Source organism: Salvia hispanica, chromosome 1, assembly GCF_023119035.1.
Source record: "Salvia hispanica cultivar TCC Black 2014 chromosome 1, UniMelb_Shisp_WGS_1.0, whole genome shotgun sequence".
Lineage (NCBI taxonomy): Eukaryota > Viridiplantae > Streptophyta > Magnoliopsida > Lamiales > Lamiaceae > Salvia > Salvia hispanica.
The window spans coordinates 11,569,075-11,577,014 of NC_062965.1; positions in this window are offsets into that span (position 1 = coordinate 11,569,075).

Here is a 7,940-nt window from a genome sequence, read left to right on the forward strand (position 1 = left end):
GCTAGCCGACCATTGGAGATGCTCTAACATTCCACTAACTCATTTCAATCATATATCATTTAAAAATAATATGTACAAGCGGGGACCCCTGTTCCACTAACTTTCTTCCACCCACTTTTCTTAACATTTCTTAAAATTCGTGCTGAAAAGAAATGAGACTCCTATTTGTGGACGAAGGGAGTAGTAATTTTACTATAATTATTTCTACTAGATTAAAATTTAAATAATACACTCTCCATTTACATTTATACTAATAAAATTTGAAAAAACAATTTGTGCTTGTTATAGTGTAAACTCAAAAATGAGTATATTTTGTTCAAAAATCTGAAATAGGATGAATTTCGCAGAATAATTAGAGCTATTTTTCTACTCTATTTTGGATTTATTACGAGGATGTACTCAGAATACTATTTCATCCCTTTTAAATTGTTTTGATCAAATAAAACCCATGAGTAAAAGAAAGAGATAAAAATGTTTCAATAATTATAACACACTGCAACATGATAATATGGCTATTAATACATACCCACTAAATATACTCCACTCTTGACTATTTTCCCTCACCAAATTATGCACTCCCTCATTCCGGCTAAAATGACACATTTTTAGTTGGCACGAGATTTTAGAAGTTGTTGGTTAATATGGTTAATTGAAAAGAGAAAGATTGAGTGTAAATGTTAAATGGAGAGAAAAAAATAGTTGAATATGTAGGAGAAAGAAAAAAGTTGTAAAATGTATTAATTAGAGAGAGAAATTTATTAAAAAAAATTATATTATATTGATTGAGACAAACTAAAAAAAATTGTCTCATTTTAATTGGGACAGAAAGAGTAAGCATATACTAGTATTTAAGTTTGCATGAGAATTGACAAGGACAGTCTGGTTTTGGTTTTAAATTTTATGTGCAATTTGAGTATCCAAAATAAAAACAGGCGATATATGAGGAAGTGATAAAATTACACGTATAAATTAGTACTACAGTTATGCACGTAATAATAGCAAAAATGATAAAATAGAGAAAATTGGGACCAGCTTTCCACTCAAAGAAGCCAGTAGAAATGTACGCATGGGAGAAAGCTCTTGTGGTTTGGTAACCGCCCCAATATCAACATGTTTCCTTTCTCTATTATATTTACGTGTTTTTATTTTTTTCAGAACTTTATTTGTGCGTCATAGTCACAGATATATGATACAACATAATGTAATTGAGCATAAGCTTTCAGAATAGCCATTAGCCAGTCCAAAAATTAAAATTGAAATCAAAATTAAAATAAAGCAACCTACTAAAATGCATTGTTACATTTTCGCAGTATGTTGAAACCCTTGAATCCTTGATGATAATCATGTTTCATAAATATATAGGAGCACTTGATAATCCTCTTCCTTTACAAATTTTTTTAGGGAGAGGAGAAACAAATTTCTACATAGTATCCAAATAGAGTCAAGTTGATGCGAATCTCTTTCTTTGTCTGTATATATAGAAGTGTGATGCGCATTTCGGCCCACACATGTAGGAGCGTGTTGAAAGCCTCCATTCTTGTTCCGTATTGACTTAATCCATATCGACTTAACGCTGATCCCGGTGAGTGATCCATTTTTACAATATACTCATTCCGTCTCATAAGAATATGCGCTCTTTCATTTTTAATCCGTTCCACAAGAATATGCACTTTTTAATTTTAAAAAGTCTTTTATCTCTAATGAGGTGAGACTCATTCTCCACTAATAATACTTTAATTACTTTTTTTTCTCTATCTTTCTCTTTAATTTTAAAAAGTCTTTTATCTCTAATGAGGTGAGACTCATTCTCCACTAATAATACTTTAATTACTTTTTTTTCTCTATCTTTCTTTTACTTTACCAATTTTACATTAAAACTCGTGCCGTATCCAAAGTGCGTATTTGGGGACGGGATTATACAAGAAAAGCCTATGCATTTGTATTTTCAATTCGTGAGACAACCGTACATAATTTTATCCCACGCCCATTTTTCTAGTCGAATAAAATAGTATCATGATCATCAACATAAATCCAAAATGAAATTAATTTGCCAACCCCGTCGTCCTCTTGTATGGATAGGTATATTATATATTTACCAACCAAAACTTTTCTACATGTCTTTTCCAAAAACCAATCATTATCAAACGGATTATAATCTATAGCCATCTCACTGTTCCACTACAATTTCTGCTTTTCCAATTGTCTATAATAGTGAAGACCTTTTCGATTTAGGGGCAAATGTCATCGATTTGGGATATCGCTCTCATTATTTCGGGAAACCTTTATATCCATTAAAGAACTTAGAAATACTTTATGTATAGTTTATGCAAGTAGTTGGGAGTGGAAAGAAGAATGTAGAACCTACAAAATAATAGTATATCCTTTCCCAAATAGATCACTTGGCCAAACTTAAGCTATTGTGTTATGATACATTAAATAACGTTTAGTTTGACATTTGCATTTATTCAATAGTAATTAATAATTATATTTATTCAATAGTTATTTAGTTCTAACCCTCTAAATTTAGGGTTGTTCGAGTCACATGTCTCGGACGGCACTGACATCCCTATACATCACGTATACACCCTCCGTCCTACTTTAGGAGTCTCGATTTATCACTTTTAGGTGTTCTACTTTAGGAGTCCTGGTTGAAATATTCCATAAATGTTAATAGGTATCATATTCCACTAATTTTTTTCACTCATATTTTATTGAAAAGTTAATATATAAAAATAAGACATACATTCCACTATCTTTCTCCAACTTTCCTTAATATTTCTTAAAACCCTTAACTCAAATGAGACTCTTAAAGTGGGAAGATGGAGTAATAAATTGCAGTCCCGGCCCTTGCACTGCATCATGCTGATGTCATCCTAGGTAAAGTTGGTAGGGGCATTTTGGACATTAGGATAAGATTGCGACTTGGATCAACTAAAATCTTGACTCAAACTTGACTATCATAATAAGAATGTCGAATTTTGTATTCATGAGTTGATATATTAACAATAATATGGTTCACTCATTTCAAAATATACACCAATCGTCAATAACTAAACTTCACTTTCTTGGATAACTTATTTCATTTCACATATCTGTTCCACCAACTTGATTTAACGTAATCATTTATTAAAATATTTACCGCCACATAGTCAAAATATATACTTCCTCCGTCCCATGTAATTTTCCACAATTTAACTTGGCACGGATTTTAAGAAATATAATAGAAAGTGAGTTAAAAAAGTTGGTGGGATGTGGGTCCTACTTTTAAAGTACTATTGGTTTTATAATAAAATGTGAGTAGGAATGAGTTAGTGGAATATGAGGTCCACTACCAAAAATGATAAAAGTGAAATGCGTAAAATTATGTGGAACGGACTAAAATGGAATACTGGGTAAAATTATGTGGTACGGAGGGAGTACTATTTAGTTCAATGAACTTTATTTAATGTAAAAGAAGCCACACTTAATATGAATTTAAATTTTTAATATCGAATTTTTAAGTTTAAATATAAAGTGGATATTTAAACTTGAATATATTGAATGAAATAGAAGCCATACTTTATATAAATTTTAAATTTTTAATATCGAATTTTTAAGTTTAAATATAAGGTGGATATTTAAACTTGAAAATTCATTATTATTGGTACTAACAGATCTAAAAGGAATTTGTTGATAGATATTATTAGTAATATGATTTCAAGCCCTTTTAATTGTCTAGAATAATAATAAAAAATATAATAGGAGTATATATATGTTTCTTATACAAATACGAAAATATATATGTTGACAAATCAAATTCCCAACTTGAAAAAATAAAGTAAAAGAGTCGGCAAGAATATATTGTACCGCATGAGTAACTTTTGTCCTACAAATTAATCAACGATAATTATTTTGTTGCATTGAAATTGGATGTGATCAAGATCATAAAATTGACAGAAACTTGGATTAATTATACTAATTAAACAATACTTTTTTAGTGTTATCGAAGCCACATTTGTCTGGACATTGCCTTTAATTTGGTGGCTGTTGTGGAATATGCAATGAGACTTAGATCTTCCCACTTTAGAATTTTTCATTAAGTGATGATATATGTGTGACGCAGATAGATAGGACATTTAAAAAAGCAATCATCAATTTTTTATGTGGGACTTATAGATCACTACCTTAAAATAATTGGTTGATTAATGGAGTACTATGTGTTTGATGTTATGCTTATGAAATGCTTGCAAGAGCAATGTTTCATCCAATTTATGCACTTTTCAGTTTGAGTAATTAGTATAATTATGATCAATTTCTTTGTGAATTTACCTACTCTTAAAGTGCTATATGATTATCTAATTCTATATACCTACTCATAGTCATAAAGATGACAAATTAAACAACTCCGATTCTAACCAAATTACCAGCCTCGATCGCAATCTATAAAATTGTTTATATATCGTACTTCATTTATATGTCAATTTCCTGGCATGATTTGGTTTGTTAATTTCCTAGTTTGGTATGGTTTAGAACTTTCAACTATGGATAAATTAGTAATCGGTTCAACTCAATTTAGTTCCAATAGTACTAATCGAGTTGGTAACATTTGGTTTGCAAATTAAATTTCTATACCTAATTATGAGTAAATGTCAAATTTAGTTGTTCCAGTTTAACATTAATTAATCACCATAATCACAAAAAAAATGTAAGGGTTTTTCATATGCAGAATTATGACTTTAAAAAATTATTTGAATTACAGTACGATTTTAAAATGGAATTTACATCCAACAACAAATGCAATTAGAATTATATAAACAAGTACTCCGTCCCAACTAAATTGAGTCATATTTCTTTTTTTAGTTGTTGCAACTAAGTTGTGTCCTTTCCTTTTTCCGAGAAAAACAAAACATCCAATTACTCCTACTTTATTCCATCATCTACGTACTTTACTATTTCTTGCTTGTGCTTTTGATTTTGTGAATTTTGTGATATTAAAAATTTAAATAATATTTTTTAATATATTATAATCATATTATACATATAAATCGAAACAAACAATGTTAAACGCGCGTCAAACAAGAGTGGTGTTCACATAAGGTATGTAGCATATTATTCCTCGTTATACAACATCAGAATTTTTGAATTCTACCTATAAGAATGATCTAAATTTGTATAGTTCTTTGTGATATTTCTCTTTCCTAAATCAAGGGATAGATCTGAATAAAGAGATCCTATTCCTATGATGTTCTTTTGGATCAGGTGAATACAATCTTCTTTTCACGGTGGATGACTTGCAACTTTCATCACTTTTATCATTTGATTTAAACCTTGAATCTTCTATTTTATTATTCTTACTCGGAGTTTGATTATCATGTGGGTTTGAATCGTTTGATTATAATGTTGACCAAAGCTACTTAATTTATTTCATTTTTTGACAAAAAGTTTACACTCTTTCTTATTTTATTATCTCTTTCCTTATCTTACTTTATTCTTTTTCGTATTTAGTTCTTTTTTCTATTAAACTTTAGGAATATTGGTCCCTAATAATATGAAACTTTCAAAAAGTTGGATTTTTTACACGAACTTTCAAGTTGACAAATAATATCATGATACAATTTTTTTTTCGTAATTTTTCCGACAACAACTTAAAGAGCTTCAAGTTCTTCAATCTTTGAGATAAATTTTCTTAAAACACTCTCCAAAATTGTTCTTCAATCCATTAATATAGCCATAATTGTTTTATTGGTGGGAAATAACAAACTCTAGTAAAGTTCGTGATATTATTATATATCAAGTTGAAAGATCGTGGGAAAAATCAAACTTTAGAAAATTCCATGATATTAGAAGCTAATATCTCTACACTTTAAGTATTAATTTCTTAAAATTCTTTATTCAAAGAAAATACTTTAAATAGCTTGGAACACGGAAAAGAGTTTTCCTTTTTGTATTATACTTTTCCTTGTTCTAGTCGACCAAGCCCTCTCTTGGCAAAGGTCGTTTCTCAGTTCTACCAATGAACAAACTCACGCTCACTCAGCGACGGACACAGAAATATTTATTGATAGGGCTGGAATTTCTAAATTTTGTTTTAAAGTATACATTTGAGTAAAATATAGATAATTTGTAGAGACTTTTACACTATAATTTACATTAAATTTGAATAAATTTTAAAAACAATTAATAGAAAAAAAGTAAAAAGAAAAATCATTGAGGACTTAAGCCCCTCCCCCATTATACTTGGGTCCGCCCATGCGCCCACTCACATGCATATATATTAGAAATAATCAAATAGAAGTATATAGATATATGACATCATCTCAGGTTTGTGTTAAAATGACAACCCCTTTTAAAGTGACACTGGGATACCACTTATACAACAATATTATAAATGCTACACAACAATATTATAAACGCTACACAACAATATAGATTGCTATATAGCGTGTTGGATATTGCTGGCCAAGAAAAATTGTTGTATAGTGTACAAAATATTGTTGACCGTCTTTTTTAGAATTTTTTTTACCACGTGACAGCTTATTATTCGTCCGCGTGTACAAATGATTGGCTAGAATGATGGTATGGTGTTATTTTAAGAGGTGGTACAGCACCCTAACACTCCCCTATCATCGCATATATATGAATTAATGTATGCGTGTGAGTATTAAAATTAGACTATAAGATCATCACATCTATATAGTAGTAGAATTTTTACAATAGAGTAATTAAAAATAAACTAAATGGAATCGAATATAAAATATGAGTACTATTACTTTTCCAAATTTAAAGAACAAAACTAAATAATATCACTGCTCAAAATGAACATACACACTATATATGAATATATGATATGTATGACAGTGATAAAATGCAAACTTATATATTGTACAGATTCAAAACTTCTCAACATATCTTCAACACAGTTTCAATACAATATCAATACAGTGTAAAATTTCAAGATTTTAATGTCAACACAACATCAATTATTGACTACCGTTGAAATTCTGTTGAGACAATTTCATGCTGATGTTTTTTTGTGATCTGTTGACATTTTTAATAGTCCAGATTATAGTTTTGAGTTTGTAGAATATTTAGAGTTTTCATTTGATCACGTTCCATGATATATAGCATGACTCAAATGTTGTTTATTTATCGGAGGACGTCTCAACGCGCACTTAAGCATCGATCTGTCTTTTTATTGATTTATTTGAATGGTGAAAGTGTCATACGAATAATTGACTTGATATGGAATTATTGGGATTCTTCTGTGTGTTGTTTTTTTTTCTTTTTTTCTTTTTTTTTCTTTGAATTCTCTTTTCTTGGCATTGCACGAACACATTAATTTCTGACATCCAAAATTCCAACTACAAGGAAAAAAGAGTGCCATTGACGTCCTTGTTACTCATTTAGTGTTTACATAAAATTTGGGTCTTATTGAAGAGGAGATTTCATCATTGCCGATTTGAATTTCACTCATTAATTTGGTCTGGGCATATTAGTAGTATTCGTATAATCGCCAAGAAAGGAATTGTACAAAATACAATCCTAGTATAACTACAATAATCAACCAAATAGGGCATAGAATCAGTCATTTAATTGGATTATTGGGTCAAATATTCGACCAATTCAATCTCTTTAAAAGAAACTTGGAATAAAACAGATAGGATAGGCCAATTCAATAAAGAATAGTACATTTGTATGTGGTTGTTATTCATTTTATGGATTGAATATATACAAAATATTTATTTACCGTAGTAACAAAGAATGTGAAAGGAATCGGCTATAGGTATATTATAAAAGCATTAGTTCAACAAAAACGTCATAACTTCCCGTGTTCACACTGCAAATGTAACGCGCTTTTTACTTAATTCAAAAGAAATCAGTTCAACTCCCACGACTTCACTACACACCATTACATCATTCATCATACAGATATTAATACGACTTCTAGAAACGCGGTTTTA